The sequence below is a fragment of the Capricornis sumatraensis genome, chromosome 9 (genome assembly GCF_032405125.1).
Source record: "Capricornis sumatraensis isolate serow.1 chromosome 9, serow.2, whole genome shotgun sequence".
Taxonomy (NCBI): domain Eukaryota; kingdom Metazoa; phylum Chordata; class Mammalia; order Artiodactyla; family Bovidae; genus Capricornis; species Capricornis sumatraensis.
The window spans coordinates 63,540,221-63,560,612 of NC_091077.1; positions in this window are offsets into that span (position 1 = coordinate 63,540,221).

Genomic DNA, 20,392 nt, shown 5'->3' on the forward strand with positions numbered 1-20,392 from the left:
TTTATTGAGTCCTGTATGTCAGATCTGAGTCCAAAGCTTTACTAAGCATTGCCTCATTAAATGTCTATGGTCGCATTCTGACATAAGTGCTATGATAATTCCCATTTTGTGTATAGGGAAACTGGTTCAAAGAGGCCTAAGTATCTAAACAACCACTAGGAGGAAAGGCCTTTTACCTGGGCCAACTTGAGCCTGAATTTTATATTCTTGATTATTATGCTGTATGATGAACTTGCCCCAAAAAGAATAGATTATAGAACTAGCTAAGCAAAAGATCTGTAATGATCTTTCATTGTGGTGAAGGATGGAATAATATGGAAAGGAAGAAGAATTAAAATACTGAGGGCTAGAAGGGCATTTCTGGTTTGACTGACTTTTCTTCTTCTTCCCAATCTAAATTATGTAAGGCAGATGCTTACTCCTTGGAAGGAAAGTTATGACCAACCTAGATAGCATGTTGAAAAGCAGAGATATTACTTTGCCAACAAAGGTCCGTCTAGTCAAGGCTATGGTTTTTCCAGTGGTCATGTATGGATGTGAGGTTGGACTATGAAGAAAGCTGAGCACAGAAGAATTGATGCTTTTGAACTGTGGTGTTGGAGAAGACTCTTGAGAGTCCCTTGGACTGCAAGGAGATTCAACCAGTCCATTCTAAAGGAGATCAGCCCTGGGTATTCACTGGAAGGACTGATGCTAAAGCTGAAACTCCAGTGCTTTGTCCACCTCATGCGAAGAGTTGACTCATTTGAATAGACCCTCATGCTGGGAGGGATTGGGGGCAGGAAGAGAATGGGACGACAAAGAATGAGATGGCTGGATGGCATCACCGACTCAATGGACATGAGTTTGAGTGAACTCCGGGAGTTTGTGATGGAGAGGGAGGCCTGGTGTGGTGTGATTCATGTGGTCGCAAAGAGTCGGACATGACTGAGCAACTGAACTGAACTGGCCTTACCGTTGGGTAGCCAGTCTTGTTTCACAGGGAGGATCTTTTATGTTTTCTCTGGACAATATTCCAAGATTTTAATGATACTAAAATGCCAGAAAATGCCAGAAAATTCTTCCTGATTTTGAATCTAAAGTGGTGTTATTTAGTCTAATTAGATAATATGAGTAGTATTGAGATATAAGCTATTTTTGGTACATTGGCTAATAGAGTGCTTCCTCATTTTTCTTTCTTTTCATTCTTTTGTCTTTTGCAACTTCATTTCAATATAATTGATGTACAGTAATATGCACATATTTAAGGTGGAGAATTTGATGAGCTTTGACATATATTACATCTAGAAAAGCATTTTCTAAATGGTTTTAAGCTAAACAATTAAGATAATGAACACAACCATCATTTCCAAAAGTTTCCTTCTGTCTCTCTGTAATCCAGCCCTCCCTTCCCCATCCCCAGGTAACTACTACTACTCTCTGTCATTATGAATCAGTTTGCATTTTCTAGAATTTGTAGATAATTGGAATTATACTTGCCTCCTGAGTCAAGTGTATGAAAATACTTTAGAACAATTTTAACAAGACTTCTAAATAAGTGATCTAGGTTATGTAGGGATGGGATGGGAGGAGGCTCAAGAGGGAGGGGACATATGTACACTTATAGCTGATTCATGTTGTTGTACAGCAGAAACTAACACAACATTGAAAAGCAATTATTCTCTAATCAAAAATAAAATAAAAAGAGAACAGTGAAAGTTGGTCTATGACAGCAGTGCTTCTCTAATTTTAGGATGCATCAAAATCACCTGGAGCAATCATTAAAACAAAAATTTCTGGACGTCACCCCCCCAAAAAAAGTGGTCTAAGTTAATTTTTGGCTGATCAGATGTTATATAGTATACTGAAAAAGCTATGGAATTTTCAGCTGGAAGATCTAAAAATCAGTTCCTGCTTATGTAATCGTAAACAATAAGTAACTGAGTCTCTCTAGGCCTTAGTTTTGTCATTTGTTGTCTTGGGCTAGTAGTTACCACTGGGCTCATTGTGAGACTCAAATAACATATGAATTCTTTTAAAAAAAAATCTGTAAATTTAATTACTATTAACCAGGAAAGTAACTTATTCGGTAGATTCCATTCTAGAGGCCTTCTGATTAATTGGTATGATTCTACTCACTTTGTGTCTACTTTCTGCTAATGTCTTCCTGCATCATTGTATCTCTGAACAGACATGACCATTAGTTTTGGAATCGTACATATTTTCTTATCTATATAAAATTCATATTTCTATATGCTGTATTCTGCTCCTATATTTCTTGTGGTTGAAGACAAAGAGTTCATGCGGTATCTAAATAGGTATACAAGTCTGAGGAAAAGATATAGTTATTAAAACAAAGGAAAAAGGGAGAAACTCCTCACAGATAAGGCAATAAGAACAGGAGTGGAATGCTACTAAGTATCTGGAAAATAATAAATACATTCAATATACCTGTATATGTCTGGCACTAGATTAGTTAAGGGCCTTGGACTTGCTCTTGACTTTGACCTTGGCCTTGAACTTATCTTTGAACTTGGGCTTGACCTTGACCATCTTTTTATTCTTTCCTTCTATTAATATTTGTGATACGCAGGCTCTTTGTAGACATATACAGGACCCAAGGAAAGGGAAAGAAACATAACTCCTATTCTCATTAAGTTTATTATCTTGCTTTGTCCTGGGAGGGGGAAATGATTATGAAATCCTCCCACATTCAATGGTAGGGTGTATTAACTGCAATTTGTCATTCATCTATACTTAAAGTTTAGTTGCTTGCATATGTTTCTAAGTGCATTCACAAGCTGTCTCATAATAAAGCCATGGAGACGTAAGTAATGTAGAGTTTAATGGCTATTGCCTTAATTCAGAAAGGTGAGAGAGTCACAGCTTTGCAGAGTAACCCAGAATACGTTGTTACATTTCTCCAAGCTTATTTAGTAATTTACAAACTAACCCTCTGCCCTCCTTTCTCTGCAGGTGAACCACAAATATCAAACTGTTTTCCACATGAAGATGTATCTGTCCCAGAGCTGAACATGCACCTGGAGCCAGAGGACTCTAAGGAGCTGGTTTTGAAGAAGCTTTGCCTCCTTTTCCCTGTCTACTTTTGGGTGAGTCACCTCATCTTCTACTAAGTGGGAATGCTTTTCCATGTTTTGCCTACCTTGAGGATGGCCCAGTGTTAGGATCCTGTGAGATGGATTTGAAAGCACTCCATGGATTCAAGCCTTTCTAGTTTAATGGAGCTTCAATCTGATAGCTTAGTTCATGCCTATGAAATAACATCAAATGTTGTGGCTGTGTACCTGGCAATAGGAGATGATTTCTTTGTGGGTTGTATAGGACAAGAAGATGGCAATGTGAATTATTCTATGAATTTGGATACTACTGTAACCAAATGTCTCCTGTGATACAATCTCTGGTAAGTGACCAAGTTGAAATGCCTGCGTAGTCATCGATCAACACAGGAAACAGTCCATTCGATATGATTTGGTCCTCAGACTTCTGTGCCTCCTCCCCGTTTAGGAGAGATGTCCATGGCTCCTGGCAATAAGCCCCCAAATCTGCCTCCAGATTACAGAGTATGCTCAGCAGGGAACTGTTCCCTTGTCAACAATGAGCATTAGTTCAGCAGTTGGACTGGAAGGAAAAACCTTTGTCTATTAGGAAGCCTGCCGAGCTTGGTTGCTAAGCAACCCAGTCTGGAGGCAGCAAACAGTGTGCACCACGAGGGACTCCAGGGAGGTGGGCCTGGAAAATACAGAGAAGGGATTCCTTATTCAGAGTCAGCTGAGGCAGGAAAAGAAAAAGCACTGCCTGCTACCCTGGTACAAATGAGGTACACACATTGAATTAAATTGTGCATTTTAGCACTGAACATGTTAGGGGCCAATGCTCACAGGTAACTCTACGATTATCTGCAAAACTGTGTGACCTTGGGTTGGTGGCTTTCTCCTGCTTCAGGCTGTGTGACCAAATCAGGAAGACAGGGAGCCAAGTATCACTAAGTTCTCATTTCTACCACTGCAGCCACCAAATGTGCATGTACCTCTTTCAATCGGAGACATGTGATTCAGATCTTTTATATACTGTATTTGCATGAAAGGATGGATAGAAAAGTCTGTATTACTAAAAACCCCAGAGTAAATGTGCTTTGTAAGTTTTTTAAGCTGGAGGTTCTAAGTTAAATGACTATTTCCCACCCCTAAATAGCACTAAATATTTACATAGGGCAGAATATGCCAAAATGGAGATACAGGGGAAGTTATCTTTCATACAGCCAAGCTCTTATAGTTCCTTTCTCATCAAATATGTTCCTCACTAGGCTGCTAGCACATTTGAAAGATGCAAGATTAAGTGCTTTGGGGGGAGTTAAGGCATAAACTACTCCTGAGCCACTTAGGAAATCTGACATATCATGTAAACATTCACTGATTCTCAGCTTATACCTGACAGCTTATTTGAACACAAAGGAATGAGGCAAATTCTAATGAGATTTGCTATGAAAGGCTCCCAGGGTTGAGAACTGGGCTGGGGTTGGCCTGTGTAGGTGCTTGAGGGTTGAGTCATTACAGAGAGAAGGCACTGGATGGTAAGATTTGCAGATTACAGACAGATATTTGAAGCAGTACTTCTTCTCTTATTTCAGTTGTTAACTTTGGACATGTTACCTAAGTTCTTTCATGCACACCTTATTCACCAGTACAGTGGGGACAAGAATAGTGTTTACCTCTGAGAGATGCTATGCATTGACATATATACATTGCCATGTGTAAAACAGATAGCTAATGGGAAGCAGGGATAGTACAGGGAGCTCAGCTCGGTGCTCTGTGATGACCTAGAGGCGGGAGGTGGGGGGAAGGGAGGCTCACGCGGGAAGGGATATATGTATACAAATAGTTGATTCACATTGTTGTACACACCAACAAAAACCAACACAATACTGCAAAGTGATTATCCTCCAATTAAAAATAAAACATGATCAAATGGATAATCAACAAGGATCTAGTGTATAGAGCAGGGAACTCTACTCAATATTCTGTGATTGATTATATGAGGAAAGAATCTAAAAAAGAATACATACACATGTATAACTGAATCAATTTGCTATACACCTGAAACCAACACAGCCTTGTTCATAAACTAGACTGTAATATAAAACAAAAAGTTAAAAAAAGAGATGCTACCAACTTTAAGTAGAATAATGCAAAGGAATCACTTAGCAGAGGCCCTGATATATTGTAAACAATTAAATAGAGACTGGTGAGCTGATCCATGTAGGTACTTAGGTCACTGTCACAGAGTAAAACTGGGCAATATTATTTTTGGGGAGGAAAAACAAAACTCAAAGCTCAAGGGCAGGATGTTGGAATGGAAAAGTCCTCTAGTAGAAGCTGGGAAACCTGGCATCTGTGAGGGTCTAGGTCACCACTAGGCATTTCAAGCCCCAGTGTGCAATTGTGACAGGTTGGCACTGAAAGAGCAGGCATATGCCCAAGACTGCCTTCCCAAGCACTAGAGAGCCCTACTCCAGGCAGAGTTTAGGAAAACAGCTCCAAATTCAGATGCTATAGGTCGTGTCTTTCCTGCGCCCACCCCCCACCACCCCAGCCCTGGGCTACCACTTTCTCACCAATAACAAGAAAGATTGACCTAAATGGTCTTTGGATTTACTCCATCTCATCTTTTTATATCTTTTTTCTTAAGAGTCTTGGAGCTTTCTGTTCATTCACCAAATAAATTTTATTGAGTGTCTACTAGGTGCTGGTTACTGCCATAGGCACCGATGATACATACAGTGGTCATATCCGAGCAATATGTCTGTTATCGAGTTTACAATGGAAGGAGATGAACTGTATCAGGTAGATAAAATGATTATTTCAGTTGGTGGTAAATGCTTTATATGGGAAGTGGGTGAAACGTCTGAGAAACAGTGATATCTGAACTTAGACCAGAAGGGTTTAAGAAAATCAGAGATAGGAGGATAAGAACAGAGGTGCTGAGGTAAGAAAAGCTTGGTATTCCTGAGGATCTGTGATTAGGCCTCGATAACTCATACTTGGTGAGCAAGAGAGAAGCAGTGATGAGAAGATCGAGTCAGTGAGGTTGGGCAGAGGCCTGATCTTAAGGCCTAGAGGACCACAGTAGGAGCTTGGATTTTATTCTGTTACATGCAAGTGAGAAGCCATTCATAGGCTTAAAAAAGAGAATCGTCTGATCTGATTTACATATATAGGAACGAAAGTCAGACTTCTTTGTGAAGAAAATTTAAGAAAATTGGCCCTATCTTTTCAACAAGTCAGAAATAGAAAAAAGGGACTATGCTAGATTAAGAGTATGATGAAATTATGATCCTGGAAGAGAGGGAAAATGTGTCTCAAGACATTTCAAGACCATTGGAGAGATTTTAAAGATTACTGAAATGCAGATGCAACACTATCAACCAAGGTACAAGTTACTGAACAGTAGAGACACTTCGTTCTCACTTTGGTTAAAAACAACACATGCAGACACACATACATGTGGAGAAAAGATCCATAAAGACATACACTAAGGTGTTAACCTTGGCGGTGATCCCTGAGTGTAAGATTAAGGTTATGGTGTTCTCATTTGCATAAAAATGACGGATGGCAAAGAGAAAAAGAGTGGAAATTGGGAGTCCAGGTGGAAAGTTGTTACACTTGAGAAAAAATAATCAATCTCAAGGTGGATTATAGTGGAATTGGTGAGAAGCTGATAAATCAGAGATAGAATTTTGGTGTAGGGGTAGTTAGGACTTACGGATCGACTATTCTAGAGGAGGAAAAAAATTAGTCAAGAATGACTCCTAGGTGTTTGGCTTGAGACATGGATGGAAAGTAATGACTTTTTCTGAGATGCAAAAAAAAAAAAAAAAGTCTGACTTGGGCACCTTTCTCAGAGGGAGGTTTAGAAGTGACTAGATACCTTGTGATAGGTCATCCCTAAGGAGGTGAGCCATTCTAAGACCCCAGTATTCTTGGATGAGCTACCTTCACTCCCTAGTGTTCTATTCAGACCGAGCTTGTGAAGCAGAGGACAAATGAATGACCGCATGTCTTGAAAAATCACCTGGGGTGATAAAGTAGAATATAAATTATATAGCACAGGAGGTTCTGTGGAATAATGGTTGCCTCTTAAGCCTCTCCACTTTAGAAAGTCACTGTCATCACTTGAGATGGTCCATAGAAATGAAACCTAATAACTTACCATACATAAAAAAGACACCATTAAAGAACAGAAAAAGGAGTAAAAGTTACTATGTCTAGAAAGTAAAATCAGACATTTTGGAGGCAGATTGTCAATGTTGTTATTGTTGTTATTCAATCACTAAGTTGTGTCTGACTCTTTGTGACCCCATGGACTGCAGCATGCTAGCCTCCCCTGTCCTTCACTATCTCCTTGGGTTTGCTCAAATTCATGTCCACTGAGTTGGTGAGGCTATCTAGCCATCTCATCCTCAATGTAAATAATCACTGATGAAAGTTTTAATTTTTTTTTAGCCAAGCCAGCTGTCAGCTATCTGAAACCCCCAGGTAGTCCAAACTCATATCATCTATGTGATTTATGCTTTCATTGTGATAGTTTTCGTAACTTTGTGGGATGGCATGGAAGACTTCCCAGTCAGCGCTGAAGTTAAACCAAACAATGTGGCTTCTTTGTTAACTATAGCAAGAAAAAGTTTGTTTAAATGTGAGGAAGAGTTTCTAAAATAGAAAGGCAAGATTAGACTAGGTGGTTCTTTGAAAGGGTTTCCGCTCATTGAAGCTACTTTCTAATTTATGATTTTATGGCCAAGTATTTAAAGCAAGAATAAACAGACTCTTGAAAGGTAACTCGATCCAGTCTATTTTTTTTTTAAACCTGGCCTATACCCAATCTACCCAGATGCATCACAGCTGACTCAACCCAGATGGCTCTTTGAAGCAGCCAAACTGAGCATTTCAGACATGCCACAAATTTGTATGCTGAAGATTTACTCTTAAGCAAATAGTAAATCTGAGATGCCAATTACAGAAGCTCAGAGACCATAAGAATTAAAAGGGTAGGGACAAAATGTTAAGCAGTAGGGAGGAGTAGAGTTTAATAAGGAAAAATTTCCTCAGTCTTCAACCAAGGTCAGGTATTTAACATATTTCTTTCATTAATGTTTATCCAATTTTTATTATTTGTTATCATTTAAAAAAATTTTACATTGTCTGAACAGCAAATGGATTTAGAAAAGGCAGAGGAACCAGAATCAAAATTGCCAACATCTGTTGGATCATCATAAAAGCAAGAGAGTTCCAGAGAAACATCTATTTCTGCTTTATTGACTATGCCAAAACCTTTGACTGTGTGATCACAAGGAACTGTGGAAAATTCTTCAAGAGATGGGAAAACCAGACCACCTGACCTGCCTCCCAAGAAATGTGTATGCAGGTCAAGAAGCAACAGTTAGAACTGGACATGGAACAACAGGCTGGTTCCAAATTGGGAAAAGAGTGCATCAAGGCTGCATATTGTCACCCTGCTTATTTAACTTATATGCAGGGTACATCATGAGAAACACAGGACTGGATTAAGCACAAGCTGAAATCAAGATTTCTGGGAAAAATATCAATAACCTCAGATATGCAGATGACACCACCCTTATGGCAGAAAGAGAAGAAGAACCAAAGAGTCTCTTGATGAAAGTGAAAGAGGAAAGTGAACAAGTTGGCTTAAAACTCAACACTCAGAAAACTGAGATCATGGCATCCAGCCCAATCACTTCATGGCAAATAGATGGGGGAAACAATGTAAACAGTGAAAGACTTTACTTGGGAGGGCTCCAAAATCGCTGCAGATGGTGACTGCAGCCATGAAATTAAAAGATACGTGCTCCTTGGAAGGAAAGCTATGATCAACCTAGACAACATATTAAAAATTAGAGATATTACTTTGCCAACAAAGGTCCATCTAGTCAAAGCTATGGTTTTTCCAGTAGTCATGTGTGGATGTGAGAGTTGGACTATAAGGAAAGCTGAGCACCGAAGGATTGATGCTTTTGAACTGTGGTGTTGGAGAAGACTCTTGAGAGTCCCTTGGACTGCAAGGAGATCCAACCAGTCCATCCTAAAGGAGATCAGTCCTGAATATTCATTGGAAGGACTGATGATGAAGCTGAAACTCCAATACTTTTGTCACCTGATGTGAAGAACTGGCTCACTAGAAAAAACCCTCATGCTGGGAAAGATTAAAGGTGGGAGAAGGGGACAACAGACAATGAGATGGTTGGATGGCATCACTGACCCAATGGACATGAGTTTGAGTAAGTTTGAGTAATGGACGGGGAAGCCTGGTGTGCTGCAGTCCATGGGGTCACAAAGAGTCAGACACGATCGAGTGACTGAACTGAACAGCAATCTCTCTCAGAATACTGTGTTCAGTGTTCTTATTTAAGAAGCAATTTACTAGTGGAAAGGAGAAAATTTATAAAATGTTTTGTCATCTTAACAGCCTAAAAAATATTTGGTGCATAGTCAAAATATTCACTTTCTTTAGCAGACTAGACTGTTAAAGCTAAATTATAAATGTTTTTAGCTTTATAAATTAAAACTTTACAAGGGGCTTTGCTGATAGCTCAGCTGGTGGAGTCCACCTGCAATGCAGGGTTTGATCCCCAAGTTGGGAAGATCCCCTGGAAAATTATTGTTTTCCTATAATAACTTTCCTATCTCACTTAAAAAATACCTTATCAACTCAGAGGGACCATATTTCATCCCATAATTATGAAATACAGGCTTGGAGACAGCTATGTAACTAAAATTCATGGTATTATATGTCCTTTCTGTCTGTTCAAATCTGCTCATGTGACCTGTTAATAATAAGATCTTAGTGGTTTTGAAAAATTTCCCAGTGAGTTTAAACTTACTAATAAATGGGTCGAATAAAATAGATGGACACTAGGCTGAGGAAGTGACTACAAATCAGATTAATCACTAAGGCTTAAGATGTTTCTAGCTGGTTTCCACAGAGAAAGGAAAACCAAGACGTATGACAGAATGAATTGGAGATTGTAAGTAATCCAGAGGTGCCTTCAGATGCTGAAAAGAAAAGCCCAGAGATTGGCCACAGCCATTCAGCTTGGTCTCCCCTTTTTGAAAGATTTCAGAGAAGCCTGGAAGGCTACATGAGGTCACAAGAGTCAGATAGGGCTAGTGACTAAACAGCAATAACAGCAACATGTTCCTAGTAGAGGAAAGAGCAATGTCAGAGACAAAATATCTCAGGTTATAAAAACTCTCCCAATGGAAGCACACAGAATTGAATGCATGTTCTGACTTTAGCAATTATTAATTCTTAAAAGAACCTGGCACTTCATTCTCTGTTTCCATTTTCTTATCTAAAAAAGGTTTGGTGAAGAAGATTAAGTAAGATACTGCTATATAAAATATTTGTACAACATTTGACAACTAAGCAGGTTCAATGGGTATTTTGCAATTTTTACCTATGTTTTAGAATAATAGCTCCAAAATATTGTGTTGGTTTCTGCCAAACATAAACACGAATCAGCCATAGGTATACCCATGTCCCCTCCCTCTTGTACCTCCCTCCCACTTTCTCCTCATCCCACACCTTCAAGTTGTTAGAGGGCTGGTTTGAGTTCCCGGAGTCACACAGAAAATTTCCACTGGCTATCTGTTTTACATATGGTTATGAATGTTTCCATGTTGCTCTTTCTTACATCCCATCCTCTGTTCTCCCCCGCCATGTCCATAAGTCTGTTCTCTTATGTCTGTATCTCTGCAGATTTGCTGCTCTGCAAATAGGTTCATCAGTACCACCTTTCTAGATTCCATATATAGGCATTAATATATGATATTTGTTTTTCTCTTTCTGACTTACTTCACTCTGTATAATAGGCTTTAGGTTCATCCACCTCATTAGAACTGACTCAAATATATTCCTTTTTATGGCCGCATATATGTACCACATCTTCTTTATCCATTCATCTGCCCATGGGCATCTAGGCTGCTTCAATGTCCTAGTTATTGCAGACAGTGCTGCAATGAACATTGGGGTACATGTGTCTTTTTCAGTTTTGGTTTCCTCAGGGTATATTCCTAGTAGTGGGAAGTCAATAGCACCCCACTCCAGTACTCCTGCCTGGAGAATCCATGGATGGAGAAGCCTGGTAGGCTGCAGTCCATGATGTCGCTAAGAGTTGGACATGACTGAGTGACTTCACTTTCACTTTTCACTTTCATGCATTGGAGAAGGAAATGGCAACCCACTCCAGTGTTCTTGCCTGGAGAATCCCAGGGACGGGGAAGCCTAGTGGGCTGCCATCTATGGGGTTGCACAGAGTCGGACACGACTAAAGCAACTAAGCAGCAGCAGCAGCAGCAGCAGCAGAAGCAGCAGCAGCAGCAGCAGCATGGTGGTTTTATTCCTAGATTTTAAGGAATCTCCATACCATCTTCCATAGTGGCTGTATCAATTTACATTCCCACCAATAGTGCAAGAGTGGTCCTTTTTCTCCACACCCTTTCCAACATTATTGTTTGTAGATTTTTTGATGAGGCCACTCTGACCAGTGTTAGGTGATATTTCATTGTAGTTTTGATTTTCATTTCTCTAATAATGAGCAACACTGAGCATCTTTTCATCTGGTTATTAGCCATCTGTATGTCTTCTGTGGAGAAATGTCTGTTTAGGTCTTTTGTCCATTTTTTGATTGGGCTGTTCATTTTCCTAGTATTGAGTTGCATTATCTGTTTGTACATTTTTGAGGTTAATCCTTTGTCAGTTGTTTCATTTGCTATTATTTTCTCCCATTCTAAAGGTTGTCTCTTTATGTTGTTTATAGTTTCCTTCGCTGTGCAAAAGCTTTTAATTAGGTCCCACTTGTTTATTTTTATTTCCATTACTCTAGGAGATGAGTCATAGAGGATCTTGCTGTGATTTATGTCATAGAGTGTTCTACCTATGTTTTCTTCTAAGAGTTTTATAGTTTCTGGTTTGGTCTTATATTTAGGTCTTTAATCCATTTCGTGTTTATTTTTGAAGCTTCCCAGGTTGTGCTAGTGGTACAGAACCTGTCTGCCAATGCAGGAGCTGTAAGAGATATAGGTTCTATCCCTGGATAGGAAAGATCCCCTGGAGAAGGAAATGGCAACTGACTCCAGTATTCTTGCCTGGAGAATTTCACAGATAGAGGAACCTGCTAGGCTACAGTCCATAGGGATGCAAAGAGTTGGACATGATTGAAGTGACTTAGCACACATACTGTTAGAAGGTGTTCTAATTTCATTCTTTTACACATAGCTGTCAATTTTCCAAGCAGCACTTATTGGAGACTGTCTTTGCCCCATTGTGTATTCTTGCCTCCTTTGTTAAAAATAAGGTGCCCAAAGGTGTGTGGGTTTATTCTCTAGATTCTCTAACTTGCTCCATTGGTCTATATGTCTGTTTTTGTGCCAGCACCATACTGTCTTGCTGACTGTAGCTTTGTAATATAGTCTGAAGTCGGGAAGGTTGATTTCGTCAGCTTCATTCTTCTTTCTCAAGATTGCTTTGGCTATTCAGGGTCTTTTGTGTTTCCATGAATTGTGAGGGGTTTGGTTCTAGTTCTGTGAAAAAATGCCATCGGTAATTTGATAATGATCACACTGAATCTGTAGGTTTCATTTGATAGTATAGGCATTTTCACAATGTTGATTCTTTAAACCCAGGAACATGGAATATCTCTCCATATGTATTTTTTGATTTTTTTTTATTTTTAATAGAAGGATAATTGCTTTACAATATTGTGTTGGTTTCTGCCATATATCAACATGAATAAGCCATAGATATACATATGTCCTCTCCCTCTTGAACCTCCAATGGCTATTTTTAATATAATCAATGAAAAAAGAGAGTGAATGAATTAAAAAATAAAAACAATAATGAAAGCAAATATTATTGCTTTTTCTATTATATAGCACCATGTTTCTGAGAATGCTATATTTCTTTCAAGTAGAGAATCAAATTACATTGAAAGCCCCTTACTACTAGCAAAGGTGTGACTCTTTGAATGTGTATAGCCTGTGGCTTTTTGGAGTAGCTCTTGATATTTATGTTTGCACTAAACCATATTATTGAAAAAGCAAGAGAGTTCCAGAAAAACATCTATTTCTGCTTTATTGACTATGCCAAAGCCTTTGACTGTGTGGATCACAATAAACTATGGAAAATTCTGAAACAGGTGGGAATACCAGACTGCCTTACCTGCCTCTTGAGAAACCTATATGCAGGTCAGGAAGCAACAGACAGAACTGGACATGGAACAACAGACTGGTTCCAAATAGGGAAAGGAGTACGTCAAGGCTGTATATTGTTACCCTGCTTATTTAACTTTTATGCAGAGTATATCATGAGAAACACTGGGCTGGAAGAAGCACAAGCTGGAATCAAGATTGCCGGAAGAAATATCAATAACCTCAGATATGCAGATGACAACACCCTTATGGCAGAAAGTGAAGAACTAAAGAGCCTCTTGATGAAAGTGAGAGAGGAGAGTGAAACAGTTGGCTCAACATTCAGAAAATGAAGATCATGGCATCTGGTCCCATCACTTCATGGCAAATAGATGGGGAAACAGTGGCTGACTTTATTATTTATTTATTTTGGCTCCAAAATCACTGCAGATGGTGACTGCAGCCATGAAAATAAAAGACGCTTACTCCTTGGAAGAAAAGTTATGACCAACCTAGATAGCATATTCAAAAGCAGAGACATTACTTTGCCAACGAAGGTCTATCTAGTCAAGGCTATGGTTTTTCCAGTGGTCATGTATGGATGTGAGAGTTGGACTGTAAAGAAAGCTGAGCACTGAAGAATTGATGCTTTTGAACTGTCATGTTGGAGAAGACTCCTGAGAGTCCCTTGGACTGCAAGGAGGTCCAACCAGTCCATCCTAAAGGAGATCAGTCCTGGGTGTTCATTGGAAGGCCTGCTTTTGAAGCTGAAACTCCAGTACTTTGGCCACCTCATGTGAAGAGCTGACTCATTAGAAAAGACCCTGATGCTAGGAAAGATTGAGGGCAGGAGGAGAAAGGGAAAATAGAGGATGAGATGGTTGGATGGCATCACCGACTTGATGGATGTGAGTTTGGGTAAACTCTGGGAGTTGGTGATGGACAGGGAGGCCTGGCGTGCTGCAATTCATGGGGTTGCAAAGAGTCGAACACAACTGAGTGACTGAACTGAAGCCACATTTGCTGACAGATATATGTCTTAAAGTGTCATGGGACCTACAGAGAGAAGATGACTTATCCCACTGTTGGTTCACCCTTAGCTTCCTGACTTTCCAGGTTTGCGTGATTAACTTTTTGGGTGAGCTCAGTCTGGGAGTGAGAAGATGGCATGACTAAAGACAGTTTTTGCCATGGGGCAGAGTTCATACCTGTCACTACAGTTGTTCTTATTTAATCCATAACAACCACCACTCTCCTATTTGCATTTTTCCCTGCATGACTAGGATCTGTCCTCTTCTTCTGTAAACTTGAACACATCTAACATGTTTTGAGCGCTTCCCTGGTGGCTGCAATGCAGAAGACCAACCTGCAATGCAGAAGACCCTGGTTTGATCCATGGGTCAGGAAGCTCCCCTGAAGGGAATGGCTACCTTCCCTGGTAAATTGTATTATTGCCTGGTAAACCCCATTAACAGAAATGCCCGACAGTCCACGGAGTCACAAAGTCAGAGATGAATGAACAACTAACATGTATATACAACATGTTGGCTATAGTATTTCATTATATTAAGTCTACTCCTTCTAATAGTCCCCTAAGGCCTCTGGAATCTAATGCCTGATGATCTGAGGTGCAACTCATAGAAAAATAATACAAATAAAGTACATAATATATGTAGTGTGCTGGAATCATCCTTAAACCATCCCCCTTCCAGGTCCATGGAAAAATTGTTTCCCACCAGATGGGTCCCTGGTTGCCAAAAATGTTGGGGACTGTTGCTAAGGGGCTAATCTAGTTTAACAAAGGGCACATACTGAAACAATAGGACAACTATTACAAGGCCATGTTTTACATGTTAAAGCTCTAATAGTACGTTCACTTACATAACATTACATTCTATTGATGAGGGATCTGAGGTCCAGGAAAGACCAGGTCATGTGACCAAGAGGAAGGGAATTATTATTCAAGCTCCAGTGTTCTGACTGTAAGTTCAATGTTATTTCTGTTCCTTTTGGCCTGAATGTTTTGACTTAAAGAGTTGAGATGAAAGAATGATGCATGTGGTAGGGATAATCAGGGAAAACTTCTGGGCAGAAATGAGCCTCAAAGGCCTGATAGACAATGGCTCGGCCAGGGGAGCATTTGAAACTAGGCTAAGGCACACACATCCTAGCTTGAGGATAAAAACTCACACCTTGCATTTTGGGATGGAAAATCCTAAGTCTCTCATTTGAAATTCGTTTTATCCTCATGCCCGTAATGTTATTTTCTAGCATGGAATATTTTCCTGCACAGTTGGTGATATGGCTACAGTGACTAATTTAATCTTTCACTGAATATATTCTTTCAAATACAGAATCTTGGTTGACAGTTATTAAACGCCTGGTTGACACTAGACATCAAAGAATTGGGGAACAAACACAAGGTACTGCAGATTCATTTAGCAATCAAAGATAACTGCTTTGATAAATAGCGACCAGTGTAGATTTATTTTCAGGATGAATGGGCAGTTGCTACGTGAACTGGAATTCCTGAATTTGTCCTCTTCACCAGCCTGCCAGAACACTCCAGAGGCCCTTGTTTGAGGCCTTTCAGAGATGGGCTTTTAAGTTCTTACTGCTGCTTAACGATTGGTCCTTTTAGATGCCAAAATGCATTTTCCTCTCATATATTTTGTGCTTTTGTTTTTTCTTGTTACTCTGGCTGGTGTCAGTTCATTTTAGTTCAGTCACTCAGTCCTGTCTGACTATTTGTGACCATGTGGACTACAGCACACCAAGCTTCCCTGTCCAACACCAACATCCAGAGCTTGCTCAAACTCATGTCCCTTGAGTTGGTGATGCCATCCAACCATCTCATCCTCTGTCGTCCCCTTCTCCTCCTGCCTTCAATCTTTCCTAGCATGAGGGTCTTTTCCAATGAGTCAGTTGTTTGCATCTGGTGGCCAAACTACTGGAGCTTCAGCTTCAGCATCAGTCCTTCCAATGAATATTCAGGACCGATTTCCTTTAGGATTGACTGGTTGGATCTCCTTGCAGTCCAAGGGACTCTCAAGAGTCTTCTCCAACACCACAGTTCAAAAACATTAATTCTTCGGCGCCCAGCTTTCTTCACAGTCCAACTCTCCCTTCCATACATGACTAATGGAAAAGCCACAATTTGACTAGACGGACCTCTGTTGGCAAAGTAGTGTCTCTGCTTTTTAATATGCTATATAGCATCTGTTAAATTTATAAATTCCTGGGTGCTAAGACTACCTGTGAAAAATGGGTATATTAGTGGTATGATCATACCCCCTTCCTTCCCAGCCTCAACAGCATCAGTTGAAGAACTAGGAGAGTGGTAGCTGATGTAGAGTGTCAGGAAAGATCTCATAAAATCATGCTGTGTGTTCTGCTGCTCTTTGTCCTCTGCACTGAGAGTGTTTCTGGGAGATGCTCTTACCCAAATTGTCACCACTTCATCCTATAGTGTAGACCTTTGCTCCAACTTGGGCTTCCCTGATGGCTAAAGAGGTAAATAATCTGCCTGCAATGCAGGAGACCTGGGTTTGATCCCTGGGTTGGGAAGAGCCTCTGGAGAAGGAAATGCCAACCCACTCCAGTATTCTTTCCTGGAGAATTCCATGGACAGAGGAGCCTGGTTGGCTACAGTCCATGGGATCACAAAAAGTCGGACACAACTGAGTGACTATAACTTTCACTTGCTCCATTATATCTTACAGAAGGTTGAATTAACTGGTGACACAAGTAAAATTCATTGTATGCCATCTTGATCATAAAGTATGATTCAGTTCAGTTCAGTTCAGTCACTCAGTCGTGTCTGACTCTTTGCGACCCCATGAATCACAGCATGCCAGGCCTCCCTGTCCATCACCAACTCCCCAAGTTCACTCAGCCTCACGTCCATCGAGTCAGTGATGCCATCCAGCCATCTCATCCTCAGTCGTCCCCTTCTCCTCCTGCGCCCAATCCCTCCCAGCATCAGAGTCTTTTCCAAAGAGTCAACTCTTTGCACGAGGTGGCCAAAGTACTGGAGTTTCAGGTTCAGCATCATTCCCTCCAAAGAAATCCAAGGGCTGATCTCCTTTAGAATGGACTGGTTGGATCTCCTTGCAGTCCAAGGGATTCTCAAGAGTCTTCTCCAACACCACAGTTCAGAAGCATCAATTCTTTGGTGCTCAGCCTTCTTCACAGTCCAACTCTCACATCCATACATGACTACTGGAAAAACCATAGCCTTGACTAGACAGACCTTAGTCAGGAAAGTAATGTCTCTGCTTTTGAATATGCTATCTAGCTTGGTCATAACTTTTCTTCCAAAGAGTAAGCGTCTTTTAATTTCATGGCTGCAATCACCATCTGCAGTGATTTTGGAGCCCCCCAAAATAAAGTCTGACACTGTTTCCACTGTTCCCCATCTATTTCCCATGAAGTGATGGGACCAGATGCCATGATCTTAGTTTTCTGAATGTTGAGCTTTAAGCCAACTTTTTCACTCTCCTCTTTCACTTCATCAAGAGGCTTATTAGCTCCTCTTCACTTTCTGCCATAAGGGTGGTGTCATCTGCATATCTGAGGTTATTGACATTTCTCCCAGCAATCTTGATTCCAGCTTGTGTTTCTTCCAGCCCAGCGTTTCTCATGATGTACTCTGCATAGAAGTTAAATAAGCAGGGTGACAATATACAGCCTAGACGTACTCCTTTTCCTATTTGGAACCAGTCTGTTGTTCCACGTCCAGTTCTAACTGAAAGGAAAGTCAGGTAGTAAAAATATATATCGTGTCCAGGACTGGTGGAGCCAGTGGTCAACAAAGGAGTTCATTCTGTGACCTAAAATTATTCTCCTTTATCACTATCATCATCTTTTTCTCTTTTGTGAAGGACCAATCTTTCAGGCCAAACTTAAAACATCCATCAACCTGACTGGTCCTGGGCCCCCCATTTGTAACTTCTTCCTACTTTGAAGTTTGTAAATCAGTGTTCTATTTATGTGCATCTGATCCCCAGGACAACTCACAGAGAGACAATACTATTTAGTTCTCTCATGCAAATAAGAGAACTCAGCTCAGTGACTTAAAGGAGGCTGGGAAGGATTTGGGACCCAAACCCAGTCCTGTTACTCCTAACAGGCCTGTTATGAGTTTCTTCTTTGTACTAGGTCTATCCCTAGTCTTCATCTCTTTACTCCTTTCCAATTTGCCTTTGTTGTCTAGGTAACCAAGGCCTCATCCTCCACCCTAGTCTTGCAGGATAATACAAACAGTCCAAGTCTGGGCAGACTTGTCTGAAGTCTCAACAGTTTCCCCTTCCCACTCAACATTGTTTATCCCTGCTCTGACATTTTAAAATGGCTATTAATGGCTATTATTGTGTTTGCCTCTCAGTGAGCAATTCTAGATGAATAATTGTATACGTCAGGAATTTCAGCCATCACAATGGTAGAGATCTTGTGTCACTTTTTTTTTTTTTTTTTTTTTTGAGAGGAATAGTAGGACTTAGTGTTTTGGTTTGGGCTTTTTTTTTTTTTTTTGCATGAACAATACATAGCCTTACATATGTTATCTGACAGTGATCAGAAAAGTACGTCAAATTTCCCTCAGACTTCATCATTTATAAACTGGCAATAATATATGTACAGGAAAAACTTTGTGGTTAAGTAGACTTTTATTGCAGGAAGAGGGACTCCTTCCGGGGCCTGAGAGTGGACTCTTGTCTAATACTCGGAAATGAGTTGTCTGAGGAGACACACGTGCTGACAAAGCAAGAGACTTTATTGGGAAAGACCCCCCAACCCCGGGTGGAGAGCAGTAGGGTAAGGGAATCCAGGAGAACTGTTCTGCCTGGTGGCTCCAGTCTTGGGTTTTATGGTGATGGGATTATTTTCCACGGTGTCTTTGGCCAGTCACTCTGACTCAGGGTTATTCCTGGTGGCACACATATTGCTCAGCCAAGATGTGCCAGCAAGAAGGATTCTCAGAGGTGGTTGGACATGTGGTGTCTCCTTTTGACTTTTCTCAAACTTTTCCGGTGGGTGGTGGCTTCTTAGTTCTGCGTTCCTTACTAGTACCTCCTGTTATAAATTAACTCATGCAAATGGTTACTTTGGTGCCTGGTCAGGGTAGGTGGTGTGGGCTTCCCCTAACACATTGGATAAGTCCATTCAGCTGCTTGTGTCTCAGCTTCCTTGTCCTCAAAATCAGTAGCCATAGTAGTGACCTTACTGTTTTGAGAATGAAATGAGATAATGTGAGTAAAGCAATAGTGCAAATAAATCTTGAGTGGATATTAATAATATAGCCCAGGTCTGTCAGAGTGTAGAAACTGTCATCTTTCTTTGTTTTTGTTGCCTTCTCTCCAACCAAGCTCTGAGGCACTTAGGGAGAGAAGTACTTGCCTGCCCACCACTGTTCACACCTAACCCCCATATGACTCAGTATTTTCTTTCTGACCCCATAGTATGAAAATGACCTCAGGTGGTATGAATATACAATTGTATACACAAGAGAGGCAGGTTACAGTTGTCTGATATTTCTCTCTGAACTCGGATTTCAAAAAGAAAACAAAACATATACAGTTTATTTTCTCATTGGTGTGACTCTTTTTTTTAAGTTAAATCATAATTTCCTTTTTTAACCCTTTAGCTTTTTCAGACTTGTTCTGAAAAACAAAATGTTTCTCCAGTGGTTTGGGTTGAGGAAGCACTCTGTAAATACAGATCTTCCAAAATTCCATAGGAAGGAATAAATGTGATTGAACTGTGAAGTTATACGGAAAGTTAGAGAAAACGGAAGCCTGCCCTGTGAGAGGGACAGCTGAGAAGGGAAGGTGTGGGAGGGGCATTGATTGAAGTGGAAACAATTTTTCATTAGAATAATAATCAGGAAAGAAACAAGATGGTGTAATGAGAGTAAGAAATCACTCAGATAGTGGTGCATTGGTATGTGACCTACTTTGATAGTAAAGGAATAGGGTAAGTCAATATATTAACATGCTGCTGCTGCTAAGTAGCTTCAGTCGTGTCCAACTCTGTGCAACCCCAGAGATGGCAGCCCACCAGGCTCCCCCGTCCCTAGGATTCCCCAGGCAACAACATTGGAGGGGGTTGCCATTTCCTTCTCCAATGCATGAAAGTGAAAAGTGAAAGTGAAGTCGCTCAGTCGTGTCTGACCCTCAGCGACCCCATGGACTGCA